The sequence below is a fragment of the Berghia stephanieae genome, chromosome 14 (assembly GCF_034508935.2).
Source record: "Berghia stephanieae isolate SIO BIC M18660-M18661 chromosome 14, UCSD_Bste_1.3, whole genome shotgun sequence".
Lineage (NCBI taxonomy): Eukaryota > Metazoa > Mollusca > Gastropoda > Nudibranchia > Aeolidiidae > Berghia > Berghia stephanieae.
Window position 1 is genome coordinate 4,974,524 of NC_088373.1, and position 17,500 is coordinate 4,992,023.

Below are 17,500 nucleotides of genomic sequence, written 5' to 3' on the forward strand. Positions count from 1 at the left end.
GAGCAAACGGGACTCCCGTTGAGATGATAGTCCATAATATAGATAGAATGAAATTGACGTCACTCGGGTCTTTGTTATTGTTTTTTATTTTTTTTTGCCATTCACGTTTATGAGTAATTCTCACTAAACTGTATTAACCAGACAATAAACGTTTAAGATTTCACATAATTTTGTGTGTTGGTCCTTTACACTTCAGGATGGCAATGTTGTGAGCTTGTTAGCCAAGTGCATACTTTCTATATTTAGATTCGTCTACATCCGTGTGAGATTTTGGAAGCCCCCCCCCCCCCCCTATGTTGACAGCTGATGCAGGTTCTTATCATGGCGTCTCATCTCATTTGCATATTCATAAACTCCACTCACCCAGGCTTGACATGTCAACAGATAACAACAGCAAACGGGCTATGAATGAATGCAGGATATTTAAGGGGCGATAGCATTCGGCCGATGGAGTTGCTGCCTCAATCGTGTCAAACTTGTGCTGCTACGTGGTCTATTGATATGATACTGGCCTTTTGATCTGAAAGGGCCTGGGTTCGAGTCCCTCTCTCTGAGCGACGCAGAAACATTTTGAGTTCTTGGAAAATACTCCTTACTAACATTCTCTCACTGCATGAAGGTGTAATGTCTAATGGGTACCTGACCATTTATTTACAACGTTGTCTCTATCGGGGGAAAAAAAGGAAATATCGATAAGCATCCAGCTGATGGTGTTGCTGCCTCATTGTGTCAAACTGGTGCTGCTACTGTGTGGTCTATTGATCTGACACTCGCCTTTGGATCTAAAAGGGCCTGGGTTTGAGCCCCACTATGAGGGGGCGCAGAGTTGAGTCCTATAAAAATGCGTTTTATTTACATTCTCTTATCGTACCCATGCGTGAAATGATTACCTGGCCTGAACAGCGTTGTCTCTACTCGAAAAATAAAGAAATGTAACATCACCTAACAGGCGCCATGTCATGTCTCATCCTAAAAATGTCAATTGTCATTATTTTGTTGGGACTCCCTGTAAAACGCTTTGGCGCACATTTAGTGGACATTGCTCTATATAGATGCTCTAGTTTTCTTGTTTTGTTTTGTTTTGTTTGTTTTCTTTTTTGTTTTGTTTATTGGGATGCTAACATTATGAATGTGAATGTACGTTAACAAGTCGTCAATCAGAAACATCAGGCCCGTGGTGCAGAAGTTTCTCCCAGTTTCTCGAGCATGAAACGGACAATAGCTATTTCTTGCTACCAATAGGATTCAACAATAGCTATGTCTTGCTACCAATAGGATTCAACAATAGCTATTTCTTGCTACCAATAGGATTCAACAATAGCTATTTCTTGCTACCAATAGGATTCAACAATAGCTATTTCTTGCTACCAATAGGATTCAACAATAGCTATTTCTTGCTACCAATAGGATTCAACAATAGCTATTTCTTGCTACCAATGGGATTCAACAATAGCTATTTCTTGCTACCAATAGGATTCAACAATAGCTATTTCTTGCTACCAATAGGATTCAACAATAGCTATTTCTTGCTACCAATAGGATTCAACAATAGCTATTTCTTGCTACCAATAGGATTCAACAATAGCTATTTCTTTTAACAATAGGATTCAACAATAGCTATTTCTTGCTACCAATAGGATTCAACAATAGCTATTTCTTTTACCAATAGGATTCAACAATAGCTATTTCTTGCTACCAATAGGATTCAACAATAGCTATTTCTTGCTACCAATAGGATTCAACAATAGCTATTTCTTGCTACCAATAGGATTCAACAATAGCTATTTCTTGCTACCAATAGGATTCAACAATAGCTATTTCTTGCTACCAATAGGATTCAACAATAGCTATTTCTTGCTACCAATAGGATTCAATAGTCGTAACGTCACTTCCTTCCTAACGACGCATGGTAACTTAGTAACACTGGCTATAAACTATCGGAACAATGGCGGACACCCGTATGAAATATTTCTCCGGCTAGCATAAAAGCGTTCCAGAGAAAAAAAAACAACATAAATTTGATCATGTTTTGATTTTTACATATTCTGATCAAAAGGCATAGAGAAAAGGGAATGAAAAGTTCTAGCCAGCATGAAGAATAAAAAATAATGATTTTCTTTGTTTAGAACCAAGATGACCGCCGTGCCTGGCGGTGTGACATCAGACTACTTAATCCTATTGGATAAGATCGCTCAGTTGGTTGAGTAATCGCTTCACACGCGATGTAGCAATGACTATGAAAAATGTTTTTTTCTCTTTTTGAGGAAAATTTTTGTCTAAAACCAAAGCCCTATCTCCACTGAGTAAAAATGTTTTTGAATTTTGAAAATCCATTCATAAATAAACAAGTTATGCAGTTTCAAAGGTGTCGTTTATTTGGATTACCCGCAAAGAGGAAAAAAAACGCGAAAATATGGGACGCTTTTTCGGCATTTTTTTTCGACCTTTGGTTGTATCTTGCGTAATAAGTGTATTAAAAGATTGAAACTTGAAGAGCAAATTAGGATGGTATTTTGTAAAATACGGGAAAAGTACTCGTCATATTCATATTAAATTTTACAACCAAAAAGAAGAAATGTTCATGTATTACTTCGTCAGCGACAAAACCTCCACGCCCGGTAGTTTTAGAAATATTTTACTCCAAAGAGTAAAAATCTATTTTTAACGGTCTTCTGGTAATCGCACGAGTTTTGTCACTTGACATAATCTAAAATGACCTTTTTTCTAACTGTTTGCCAACTTTCAGTCATATTCATCGATAAACAGCGTCGTAATTAATTTTTTAAAATAGCATATACGAAACGGCTTCGTCCCATATTTTGACGCGAATTCGGGCACTTCGTGAGCGAAAAAGAGGCCCAAAGATTTGTGCGGGATAGTCATTGCTACGCAATGGACCAAGGGACCGACATCGATTTCGGCTGCGGTCGAAATTGTTTTTTTTTTTTTTGAACTCATTATTCCCCTGTCTACACATCAGTCAAGTGGGTAGCTGGGTCTGGCGGAAAGCACTTTGCGATAGTCTAGCGTCCTATCCAACGGATAACAACATAGAATGGAGTGAGTAGAAAAGTGCCAGAGGACAATAGAGAATAATTTTAAAAATACATCGCGGCGATAGGGGATCGATCCCACGACCTTACCGGTACAACAGTACCCTATTATCTTCTGTCACTTCTCTACTCACTTCATTCATTGCATGTTGTTATCAACATAAGTGCCAGCTCCGCTTACTTTTCTGAATTAATATTTCCTGTCCAAAGGATAGCAAGTAATTGTTATTATCTGTTTCACGCTATATAAACTGGGATAAACTTCAGCTCCATAAGGCTAATGGCTCCGAATGACTACTTCATATTTTTTTAAACTTTATATTAAATACCATTTTTATTATCTAAAACATCCTGACATAAGAAAAAAAAAAAAAACACCTGGGCTTTTATATAACGCAATATCTACTTAACGTGCTCAAATCGCTTTACAAAGGGTCCCTTGCTTGCCAATAGCAACACTTAACACGTTGGACGAGACATGACGTCTGGTGGCCGGAAGGGGGGGGGGTTGGGGGGGGGGGAATTTCGACTGCACCCGGGATCGATCTTGGTCCCTATCTATGCGTGTGAAACGAGTGCTCTACCAACTGAGCTATCGGGGCCCCCTTTCTTTCTTGGACGAGGGGTCACATAAAATGGCTATAGATAGTTCGAAGATGACGTCATTCGGGTCTTTGTTATTGTTTTTTGCCATCCGCGTTTATGAGTAATGCTCACTGAACTGTATTAACCCGACTATAAACGTTCATGGATACACACAGTTTTGTGTGTTGGTCCGTTATACTTCCGGATGGCAATGTTATGAGCTTCTTAGCCAAGCGCATACTATCTTTATCGGACTTTTGTTGAGACTGAAAGTGGGCTGCTACGATGACCTGATGTCCCTGTTATTCTAGGCTTCCTTTTTACTTTTTTTTAAAGTCCTTCTGAGCCAGCCATCGGGGCCCATGGACCGGGTTTTTTTCCCCCCAGTTTCTAGAGCACGAAACAGACAAAAGCAATTGCTTGCTATCCTTTGGATCGGACGCTAGTCTATCGCCAAAAAAAAAAAAAAAGGAAATCTAACAGACTCAGCCACTCAGTTATCGCTGGGTCGGTGGACAGGAGGGGGGGGGGGGGTAAGAAACTATCTCGACTGCACCCGGGATCGAGCTCGGTCCCTTTGGGTGTGAAGCGAGTGCTCTACCATCTGAGCTATCGGGACACCCTCTTTCTTGGACGAGAGGTCACATAATATGAGGATATCTGACGATGTGACCTTTGCTCTCCCTGGCGTTGTTCAAACTGAAAGTGGGCTCTCCCGTATTCTGGAAAAAAAAATACAACCCATATTTAAACATTTCGCCACAAAACTAGTCCTTCAAATATCGATCGATTTAAATGACCCTCATCTTGGCAAAAACTCTCAAACCCGGGACTTTGGCAAAGTCCCGGGTTTGAGAGTTTTTACCAAGATGAGGGTCATTTAAATCGATCGATATTTGAAGGACGAGTTTTCTGGCCAAATTTTTAAATATGGGTTTTTTTCTAGAGTACGACAAGGCTGCGTTTGATGAGATTCTGTCCCTGACATTACAGGCCAATTTCCATACAAGGTCATCACTCTTATTTTCTGATCTGTGGGAATATTTCGCCATATCATTATAAGATTCTTGTGTTCTTCTTACATTTGAAATGTGGAGCAATATCCCAAGGGCGATAACTGGCATAGGGAGCGATACAGAATTGGGAACGAGTTCAATACTTCAAACACTGGAGTTAAAGATTATTATTATTATTATTATTATTATTATTATTATTATTATTATTATTATTATTATTATTATTATTATTATTATTATTATTATTATTATTATTATTATTATTATTGTCAAGATTTCTCTGAACTCCCTGTCCACCCAGCAGTGAATGGATGGATAGCCGAGTCTGTTAGATTTGTCGGAAAGTATTTTGCAATAGACTAGCGTCCTATCCAAAAGATAGCAAGCAAATAATATTGTCCGTTTCACGTAGGCTACAGAAACCGGGATAAACTCCAGCTCCATGGATCCAATGGTTCTGAAGGACTACTTTTTTTCAAAATTACCAAATCCTTTGTCCACTGTCCACTGTCCCTTGGCTAAGAAGCTCACAACATTGCCATCCGGAAGTATAACGGACCAACACACAAAACTGTGTATAACCTTGAAGGTTTATAGTCTGGTTAATACAGTTTAATGAGAAGCACTCATAAACGCGGATGGCAAAAAAACAAAAAAAAACAATAACAATGACCTGGCCGACGTCATCTTCGAACTATCTATAGGTCCCAATGCGTGTGAAACGATTACCAAAAACAAAACAACACAAAACTTGAGATTTTCTATCGCGCAATATATCCACTAAACGTGCTCAAGGTGCTTTACAACGGGTCGTTAGCTCACAGCAAGACTTAACATGTGCACAAAGACATGACACCTTTCAGGCGATATTACAATTTTTTTTTTTGGACAGAGACAACACTCTTATCGGCCAGGTATTCATTTTACACCTGAGTACAGTGAGATAATGTGAGTAGAGTGTCTTTTCCGAGGACTCAACCATGCGCCGAGCGAGGCGCGAACCCATGGCCTTCCGATCCGAAAGCGACTGTCATCTCCAAGTGCCCTACCCATTGAGCTATCGAATCTCCAACTGCAGTCACAATGATTACAGCAACACGATCCTCTTCAGTACCAAAGCTATTAAATCTGTGATTGTATTGCCTATGTCTGTATCGCCAAGGGATGTTAACCTCTAACCCCTACCCATAATGCATCTCGGCATTCCGTTACTCATTAATATTCATTAAATTGGCGCCCTTGTTCGATATAATCATAATGATTATACCCATAAGTCCAGATAGGGCCTGTGGTTTATGGGGATAGTTTGTATAACCGTGTAGATAAATGGGGAGATGGGTAGATAGGCATGTGTACGCAGAATCCCTGAATACGAACAGAGCTGCACATACGAGATGGAAGTCGGTTTGGACGAATTCAATCCCTCGTGGGGGCGGGGACGTACACTCCTCTAAGCTTGGTGAGAAGTTGCCAGGCTATGATACCAGTAAGAGGAGACACTGGGTGGCTGAGAATCGTCTTCGGTCGAGGAGCTGCCTGACGGCAGAACATCTAGTCGAACGGTGTGTTGTGACGATACTACCAGGCGGGTTTGCGACGGTGCACGAATGCGGACCGGACTTTGCTGATTGGGTCGATCGGCAAAACATAGTAGTGTGAAAACCATAAGAGGCTGCTGCCATGTGTAGGTACTTACTTACACATGCGGCTATGCTATGTCGTGGTCTTGTGGTATGGCACTACTCGCTTTAGAATCGGAAGGTCATGGGTTCGAGCGTAGCCATCGTTATGTTAGAGATAGAACGGAGTTGACGTCACTCAAGTCTTTGTTATTGTTTTTTTTTTTTTGCCATCCAAGTTTATGAGTAATTCAGACTAAACTGTATTAACCAGACCATAAACGTTCATGGTTACACATAGTTTTGTGTGTCGATCCGTTATACTTCCGGGTGGCAATGATGTGAACTCCTTAGCCAAGTGCATACTATCTATAGATAGTATGCGCTTGGCTTAGAAACTCATAACATTGCCGTCCAGGAGTATAGATAGAATGCGCTTGGCCAAGGAGTTCACAACATTGCCATCCGGAAGTATAACGGACCAACACACAACCTCTGTGTAACCATGAACTTTTATAGTCTGGTTAATACAGTTTAGTGAGAACAACTCACAAACGCGGATGGCAAAAACAATAACAAAGGCCTGAGTGACGTCATCTGCATACTATCTATAACGAACCAACACACAAAACTGTTTGTAACCTTCGACGTTTATAGTCTGGTTAATACAGTTTAGTGAGAATTACTCATAAACGCGGATGGCAAAAAACAATAACAAAGACTTGAGTGACGTCAACTTCGTTCTATCTATGTCGTGGTCTTGTGGTATGGCACTACATACTCGCTTTCGGATCGGAAGGTCCTGGGTTCGAACGTAGCCATCGTTCTGTCTATAGATAGTATGCAGATGACGTCACCCAGGCCTTTGTTATTGTTTTTGCCATCCGCGTTTGTGAGTTGTTCTCACTAAACTGTATTAACCAGACTATAAAAGTTCATGGTTACACAGAGTTTGTGTGTTGGTCCGTTATACTTCCGGATGGCAATGTTGTGAACTCCTTGGCTAAGCGCATTCTATCTATAACCTGACTCTGAAATCGAAAAAGACTGGCAGTTTGACGTCATTATTTGGTTTTTGCACCGCCTTGAAGTGAGTTGTCGTTAGTAGAGCTCATGGAGACAAGTTATTTCATTGGTTGAACTATTGAATACAACTCACGATTTGTTGTCATTTGTGGCAAAAGACTGGCATTTTGACGTCATTTTTTGGTCAGTATCAGGCCATAACTTTACGAAGGCCACGCTGATACAGACCAAAAAATGATGTCAAAATGCAGTCTTTTTTTAGACAGAGACAACGCTGTTAACGGCCAGGTACTCATTTTACACCTGAGTACGGTGATTGAATGCGAGTGAAAAGCCTTTTCCAAGGTCTCAACTATGCATCGAGAAAGAGCGAGGTTCGAAACCTTCCGATCAGAAAGCGAGTGTCAGTCATACCACTAGACCACATAGGCGCACATGCCATATTAACATCTCTGAGCCACTAATTATATTATGCTTTAGTCGCATTAACAGTGGTCTAAAGTCAACAGTAACACTTAAAACTTAGGACAAGACATGACTACTACTGTAAGTGGTCCTTCAGAGCCGTTAGGCCATTGGAACCGGAGTTTATCCCGGTTTCAACGGTGTAAAACAGACAGTAGCCATTGCTTGCTATCCTTTGGATAGGACACTTGCTACTCATTCGCTGCTGGTTGGACAGAGGTGGGGGGGGGGGGGGGGGGGCTCTGAAAGTTTCTCAAATGCACCCAGAATAATTGATCTTGGTCCCTCTATCTACCAATTGAGCTAATGGGACACCCTTGACACCCCCTAAAGCAATATGTGACCCTTCGCCTCAAAACGGTTTTAAGTCGGGATGATTAAGATGCTGAAAATGGAATTTATAGCCAGAAATATCATGCTGAAGTTGAGTTTAGATGCTTTTTAGAGAAGGAATATCACATTTTTTAACTATAATTTGACTTTTTAGCATCTAATCCATCCCGACTTCATACCGTTTTGAGACCAGGGGTCACATATTACAAATTATTTTTAACGGTGACAACACCACCGTTACATGCCAAAGACTAATTTTTGCATCAAAACACAGAATTCATCTGTCAATACAGCAGCAATCCATATTCATACCTGCCAACCCTTCTTCCTTTTTGTACTATTCAGCCATTGTCTCTAAAATTCAGATTTTCCCCCCTAAAAAATGATGATAATGGTAAGAATAAAAAAAGAGTGAAGAGAGAGAGAGAGAGAGAGAGAGAGAGAGAGAGAGAGAGAGAGAGAGAGAGAGAGAGGAGAGAGAAAGAGAAGAGAGAGAAGAGAGAGAGAAGGAGAGGAGAGAGAGGAGAGAGAGGAAGAGAGAGAGGAGAGAGAGGGAGAGAGAGAGAGAGAGGAGAGAGAGAGAGAGAGAGAGAGGGAGGAGAGAGAGGAGAGAGAGAGAGAGAGAGAGGAGAGAGAGAGAGAGAGAGAGAGAGAGAGAGAGAGAGAGAGAGAGAGAGAGGGGTTAAAAGGGTGAAATTCCTATTTATTTTGGTCTCAAATTCCTATTTTTAGGCGGTCTGATTCCACTTTTGGAATGTGCAGGGTTGGCAGATCTGCATATTCCTATTATTCCGTTCATTTCCTCACTTAGAGTCGGGGAAAACAGGAAGCTTTAGAACGGAATGAAGATTTGATTGTGTGAGACAAGAACCCATTAGTCTAGCAAATTTGTCCACGCTCATGACGTAATGGACGAGGCATGTAGCGATGTAGAATGAGAGATTAGTGCTCTATGCACCTCCCATAGTGGCCAGGCAGGTACATACCGTGTCTTCTATCCCCGTATATCTGTTTTCCAACTTAAATTCTTTCTTTGTCTTGGAATGAGATTACTAGGTTTTGTCCTGGCCCTGGCCCGAGTACTGGCTGAGGGGGAAAACAGTCAAATGCATAGTCATTATTTTGGTAGATGATATTTTTTCCCTAGTAAATCATCTCTCTGTTATGTATTATTATATTTGTTATTTTGAACTTACAATATAAGCATTTGAGTGTAGTCCTCTTAGTGGGGACCGTGCTTGTGTCTGGATGAGACTTTTAGGTGATCACAAACTAAGTACGAGTACATTGGTGGTATGCTGTTGGAATCTACTTCTGATCCTTATTTGTTCCCAGTTCCCCTTTGTCTTACTTTTTCTTGGATGCTTTAATTGTAATTCTAGAACTTTTTACTATCCCATTGTCTTCCTTTTTACTGGCGCTGATATAACCTAAATGTGTTGCAAGCGCCTGTAAAATTCTTAAATACAACAAAAACAAATGCTATATGGCGGGAATTAACCAGTAGATTATTGACCAATCAAAACTTGGAATTTATGACACACCTTCACACGTGCTCGGACAAACATAGTTGATTGTAGAAAGTATGCACTTGACTTAGAGGCTCAAAACATTGCCATCCGGAAGTATAGATAGTATGCAGATGACGTCACTCAGGCCTTTGTTATTGTTTTTGCCATCCGCGTTTGTAAGTTGTTCTCACTAAACTGTATTAACCAGACTATAAAAGTTCATGGTTACACAGAGTTTGTGTGTTGGTCCGTTATACTTCCGGATGGCAATGTTGTGAACTCCTTGGCCAAGCGCATTCTTTCTATAACAGACAAACACACAAAACTCTGTGTAACTTTGAACGTTTTTACAGTCTGGTTAGTACAGTTTAGTGAGAATTACTCATAAACGCAGATGGCAAAAAAGCAGTAACAAAAACCTGAGTGACGTCAGTTAATTCTATCAAAAAAAAAATAAATACAAAAAATAACGTGAATGAAAACGACCTCTCTCTGATCATTGTTATTGTTTTTATACCATCACGCGATTTTCTCAACCATATTATATTATAAACGTTTAAATTGACACATAATATATTTCTATGTTGGTTTTATTCATTAAGCGTAGAACAGTAAGTAGTTTACTTAGGTACATACCATTGACAGAACAACCTATGTTGTTCGCTATGTTAATTAATTAATATTATTATTATTATTATTATTATTATTATTATTATTATTATCTTAATTTTTATTGTTATCATTATTATTACAACATTGACGTCACTCAGGTCTTTGTCATTGCTTTTTACCATCCATGTTTATGAGTAATTCTCATGAAACTATATAAACCACTCTAGAAACCTTCAAGGTCACACATTATAGTTTTGTGTGTCGGTCAGGTTATATTTCCGGATGGCAAAATTGTGAGTTACTAAGCCAAGCACACATCATCTTTTGTGGAGCGTGTAATTTGTGGTGAGGGCGAGGCAATAAAACAGAGTATGTTATTGGATTTTCTATTGCTGTTGGATTTCTGTATGGCCAGGATATTAGAGAATAAAAAGAGCATAGAAATAATGTAAATAAAGGGGGGGGGGGGAGAGAGAGAGAAAGAGAAAGAGAGAGAGAGAGATAGAGAGAGAGAGAGAGAGAGAGAGAGAGAGAGAGAGTAACACCGTAAACCAAATGACAAGTTGCCATATTTTTGGACAATAAATATTATATCATCATCATCATCATCATCATCATCATCATCATCATCATCATCATCATCATCATCATCATCATTATTATTATTATTATTACATAGATAGATAGATAAATAGATATATAGATAGATAGAGAGATAGATAGAGAGATAGATATATCGATAGAAAGATAGATAGATAGATAGATAGATAGATAGATAGATAGATAGATAGATAGATAGATACACAGAACAACCGATAGTTTTAAAGGATCTATATTTGAAAGGATACATTTTTCTGGCCAAATAATTTATATTCGATAAGTAACTAGATATGACATAATTATTTATTAAAAAAACAAACAAACAACGTTTGCTCTTTTGTAATGTAAAACATCCTATCTATAGATAGTATGCGCTTGGCTAAGAAGCTCATGACATTGCCATCCGGAAGTATAACGGACCAACACACAAAACTGTGTGTATCCATGAAGGTTTATAGTCAGGTTAATACAGTTCAGTGAGCATTACTCATAAACGCGGATGGCAAAAAACAATAACAAAGACCTGAGTGACGTCATCTTCGAACTATCAACAGGGAATGAGATTAGCGGAAGAGTAGATTCCCTTGATTGGACGTCACCTTACAGAGAGAACGTCAATTTGGTTTTGAAGTGTCTCAAGCTGCTTTCACCGGAAGCGAGGACGAGAGACGCATGCGCACAACCAGCATGACATTCTCTCTCTGATAACTTTTCCGCTACTCTTCCGCTGATAATCTCGTTCCCCATTCTCAACAATAAGCTATAATTTGTCATAAGGCATAAACTATACTATTTATTGACCAATGGAACTTCATTTTACGTTTTTGTTTCTCTGGGGACTCTTCCTTCCGTATGCCCCTTCATTCTCCAGACAGTTTTCCCATTAACCCTCTCCTTAACAACCATAGGAAAATCGTCACACTTGTTACGATGCAACCGACAATTTTCTAGTTCTGATTTCTATGGTACATCACAAAATATAAAGAAATGCTTTGATTACAGCTATAAGTACTAAACACTGTGTTTTAGAGTTCAATTGTTACTTTTTTGTTTGAGTAAGTAAAGTCTATGTTTGTGTTGGGTGGATGTGAATTTTCGGGGGAAATTCTAAAAATAGCTGGTAAGGAGAGAGTAAAAAAAACATTTGTGACCCACCTTTTCAAAACGGTAAAATGTTTTTATGATTCATCATCCATCATCCATCGTGGCTTGTGCTCTTGAGCACGTTTCCGGTCAGCTGTCTCAACGAATCACGATCCTCTACGGTGCGCATGAAATCTGTGTTGCTTTTTTAAAATCACTTTTGACCATTCTTAGGTTATTTAAATAATATGTCATTTTACTTCTTCCTCTAGATAGCTCTCTTTCCTTCAATCATCCCAGATGTTACCAACTTTTCTATTCCGTCTCTTTTCCAGACATTATATTTGACCCATCGTCTTAAAACGGTATTATGTCGGAACGAACCACATGCTTAAAAGCCGAATTAAATGTTCAAAACTGGTCAAAAATATAAATTGTTGGCTTTAACACCCTAAAATATGGTACCCATTCTCCTCAATAAAACATACAAACTCAACACAAGTCTGATATTTCTGGCTATAAATTCCATTTTCAACATCTTAGCCATCCCGACTTGATACCGTTTTGAGGCGAAGGGTCACATTTTATAGCTTCTAGAAGATAAGTATTACAGAAAAATAACACACCCAAATGAAATAATGCAACATTTAAATGATAATTTTATATATAAAATATTTATAATGATAAAAGTTTTATATTTATCTTAACCATCCCGACTTAGTACCGTTTTGAGGCGAAGGGTCACATATGTGCCATAAACGGAAACTGTCTATCTCTCTCTGATGGTCTCTCTCAATATTCTTCCATTTCTCACATCCTCCAACGATTCAGTGTTCGTATACGACTTGTCTGTCCCTGATAACCTCAATATCCTTCTATAGATAGTACACGCTTGCCTAAGAAGCTCACAACATTGCCATCCGGGTGTATAACGGACCAACACAAAAATCTGTGTGTAACCATGAACGTTTATAGTCTGGTTTATTACAGGTTAATGAGAATTACTCATAAACGTGGATGGCAAATAATAATATAAAAGACCCGAGTGACGTCAACTTCATTCTATCTACACATCCACGTCTCATCGTGGTGATTAAAGCCCATTTTTAAAAAATGGGAATTTACTTTTCAGCTAAGAGATTTTGTTCGAATACGAGACTGGAACCAGTTTTTGACATCACGAAAACCGACATGATACCGTTTCGAAATGGATGGTCACATAATTTGGCTTCTTGTTCACACCGACTTAATAAACACCGTTTAGAGGTGAATGTACACATAATATTTGATAAGAAATAAAATCTCAATTAACTTTGTTGTCTCCCTTGGGAGTCAAGCCCGCCAGCCTATCCATTGTATTGAAAACTATTTTGACTTTAGCACACTGGTAACCGTTTGTCCTGGCTAACCCTGAACAAATATGTATATATTAACATTTTGGCCAAAAAAATTCGTCCTTAAAATCTCCATCAATTGGATTCAAGAGTCTGACGTCACGTCCGCCCAGCAACGAGCAGCCTGGTTCTAAACAAAGAAAATCGGCTAGAATTTTTTCCACATGTCATGTGATCAAAACGTATAAAAGCCAAAACATGATCAGATTTATAATGTTTTCCTGCTATATCGAGATACACTTTTATGCTCGTCGGAGAAGTATTTCATAAGGGCATCCGCCATTGTTTCGATAGTTTAGAACCAGTTATTAAGTTGCTAAGCGTCATTACGAGGGAAGTGACGTCACGACTGTTGAAGCCTATTAACTTTATTGTCTCCCTTGGGAGTCAAGCCTGCGGTCTTTCCATTGTATTGTGTCCTGCCTAACTCTGAACAAAACATGTATATTACAATTATTTTGGCCAAAAAATTCGTCCTTAAAACCTCGATCATTTAAAATGACCTTCATCTTGGACAATATAACCTCTCAAACCTGAGAAGTCCACAAAGTCTCATCTTTGATAGTTTTTGACAAGACGAAGCACATTTTAATCGATCGATATTTGAAGGACGAATTTTCTGGCCAAATTTTAAAATAATATTATGTGTTTTTGTTTAGTTCCAGAGTAAGGCAGTTCTAGATCTTGATCTATATTATTTATTCTGAGTTTTAAGTAAATACTGGAATTCATTAAAGTTTGGCATAGACAGTGAAAGGTAATGAAACAATGTGAACTTATTTACAAATCGTCTGCTAAGCCAAATGGGAGTGATCTATATTCATGTTTTCGTTGGATCCAACCTAGTCATCGATCACGTGATTTGCTGTTAAACAACGACTGGACATTTCTCAATAAATGTAAACACGCTGTGTTGACCCGTCTCGCTCGAGGGTGTAGTCAGCGAGGACGTCACCAGACTCAAATCTTACTTCGACAAGTGGTACCTGACGATGAACACTTCGAAAACCGTAGCACTGCATTCCACTTATGCAGTGGCTGGCACACCCGTAAACTGAACGTCGTCCGGGACTAGCTACTCCCATGTGAGCTGCATCCGAAATACCTGGGGGCGACGTTGTACCGCAGTCTTACCTATCGGGTGTATCTCGAAGGAGTTGGCCGGAAGATAGAGAAATGAAACAGTCTTCTGAGGAGGCTGGCGGGATCAACTTGGGGCGCTAACCAAGCGCTCCCGAGGACGTCCGCCTTGGTACGATGCTATTCCACTGCGGAGTATTGCGCTCCAGTTTGGGGTAGAAGCAGGAACGTTGGGAAGGTAGATGTAACACTTTGCAAGTCGAAGAACATAGTGTCAGGAACGCAGGCAACAACGCCTAGAGAATGGGGCAAAGAGCTGGCTTTATGAGATCAACGAGAGAGGGAACGGAGATACCCCTCTCAAGCGCATAATGGACGGTGCCCCCGTTTCGAGCCGAAGTAAGTCCCGGCAGCCATTGTAAGCAGATTTTCTGAATACGGAGAAAGATTCATATATGAGTGGAAGTCGTTTTGGACGAATTCAATCTCTCGAGGGGGCGGGGACAAAAACTCCTCTAAACTGGGGGAGAAGTTGCCAGGCTTCTCCACCAGCGAGAGAATCGGCTGCTGTCGAAAACCTACCTAACGGCAAAATCGCTTCTTCAGTGGGGACTTTCTAACTGTCTAATAATATGTTCCCGTTGTGGGAACGAACCCGAAACCGCAGAGCATCTAGTTGAACGGTGTGTTGTGATGAAGCTTCCTGGCGGGTTTGCGACGGTGCACGAGTGCGGCAAAGAACTTGCTTATTGGATCGATCGTCATAACATTGTAGTGTGAGCACCATTAGACGCTGCTGTCGCCGGACCGTGTACGAAAAGTCTATACGTCTAAATTGGCCATAAGGGCTAATTGTGTCGGGGACGGACGAGTACTTGAGAGGATTGCTACGATGGTTACCCGTATTGATGCCATGCGTTTAGGTAAAATACTTACTAACATCCACCCGCCGGATAAACGTACTTACACATTAAAACTATGTGTAACATTGAGTGTTCATAGTTCCTTTTATAGAATGAACGAAATTGACGTCTCTCAGCTCTTTGTTACTGTTTTAAGATCGCAAAGATAGTGATTCGTTCTCACTTAATTCTATTACTCAGACTATAAACTTTTAAGGTAACACACAGTTGTATTTGTTGGTACGTTACATCCCGCGAGCGGATGTTGTGAGTGGTTTTCCTAAATCCATAGCATCAATAAAACCTGCTTCTGTTTGCCCTGTGCTCAACAAGATTTGGTTGAAAGATATTTCCCATGGGGCAACTTTATTTTTTTATATATGTATGTGTTGTTTGATGCAAGCGAGGGTTCACAGAGTAAACACACGTACCCTTGTGAAGAATATTCACTCACTCACTCACTCACTCACTCTATCCCATGACCGGTAGGTTGGTCGTTGGGGGGACTCTCGGGATGCAGACTTCACGATTCGACGCCACTCATCACGGTCTTGGGCCTTCCTCATTAGATTGTTCCACGTCAATCCTGTCCAATCTTTAATGTTATCCTGCCACACTTTCCTCTATCTGTCTTCCTCTTCTTCGGCAGCCTTCTACCGTAGACATCGTTATGTTATAGCCAGATACTGAAATCCAAAAGGACTGGCAGTTTGACTTCATTAGTTGGTTTTTGCACCGCTTAGTGAGTTGTTGTTAGTAGAGCTCATGGAAACAAGTTATTTCATTGGTTGAACTATTGAATACAACTCACGATTTGTTTTCTTTTGTGGCAAAAGACTGACATTTTGACGTCATTTTTTGGTCAGTGTCAGGCCATAACTTTACGAAGGCCACGATTCTACTGTGCCCTGCAATATTGTCTTACATAAGCTATCGTGTCTTACGAGGTGACCAAACCAAGACAATTTCCTTCTCTTTACTATAGATAGTATGCGCTTGGCTAAGAAGCTCATAACATTGCCATCCGGAAGTATATCGGACCAACACACAAAACTGTGTGTATCCATGAACGTTTATAGTCGGGTTAATTTAGTTCGGTGAGCATTACTCATAAACGCGGATGGCAAAAAACAATAACAAAGACCTGAGCGACGTCATCTTCGAACTATCTATAGATAGTTCGAAGATGACGTCACTCAGGCCTTTGTTATTGTTTTTGCCATCCGCGTTTGTGAGTTGTTCTCACTAAACTGTATTAACCAGACTATAAAAATTCATGGTTACACAGAGTTTGTGTGTTGGTCCGTTATACTTCCGGATGGCAATGTTGTGAACTCCTTGGCCAAGCGCATTCTATCTATTGCAAGTAGTGGTTCTTGCCTTCCTGCCAGTTGTTTTACTTCGAAGAATATTATAGGTATTACATTTGTCCCAACTATCGGGAGCCTCTGTGGTGTAATGGTAGCGCGTCTGACCGGTAATCAGAAGATCTGAGGTTCGATCCCCAGTCAAGGTAGACTGATTATTTGGGATGGTTTTTTTTTTCTTTCTTGTATTTTTCTTCCTTGTTTTGTCTGACACCTTTCATACACATGTACTTGTTCAGATCTTTATCTTACACCAGTGCCTGCTCCTTAACTCTCTCCTTACCGACGATTTTCAGCATTTTCCCAAAATGGCAGGCTTATCCAGCAGAAAAATTGATTTTTTAAACTCAAACAAACTCTCTACAAAACAACTTATTATTCTTATTAATTACGCAAAGACCATTCTTCAAAGTTTGTGATGTACAAAATAAATCTGAATAAGGAAAAATGTATATGTATATTGTGTCGTAACAAATGTGACCATTTTGTTGCAGGTGGTAAGGAGAGGGTTAATTTCTGAATTTGATATTTTCAACACACAAAACTATGTGAATCATTGAGCCTTTATAGTTCCTTTAATATAAAGAAAGTAATACTCTTCAACAGTCGTAACGTCACTTCCTTCCTAATGACACATGGTAACTTAGTAACACTGACTCTAAACTATCGGAACAATGGCGGACGCCCGTATGAAATATTTCTCCGGCGAGCATAAAGGGTATCCAGAGGGAAAAAAACCCCATAAATTTGATCATGTTTTGACTTTTACACATTCTGATCACAAGGCATATGAAAAGTTCTAGCCAGCATGAAAAATAAAAAGTAATAATTTTCTTTGTTTAGAACCAAGATGG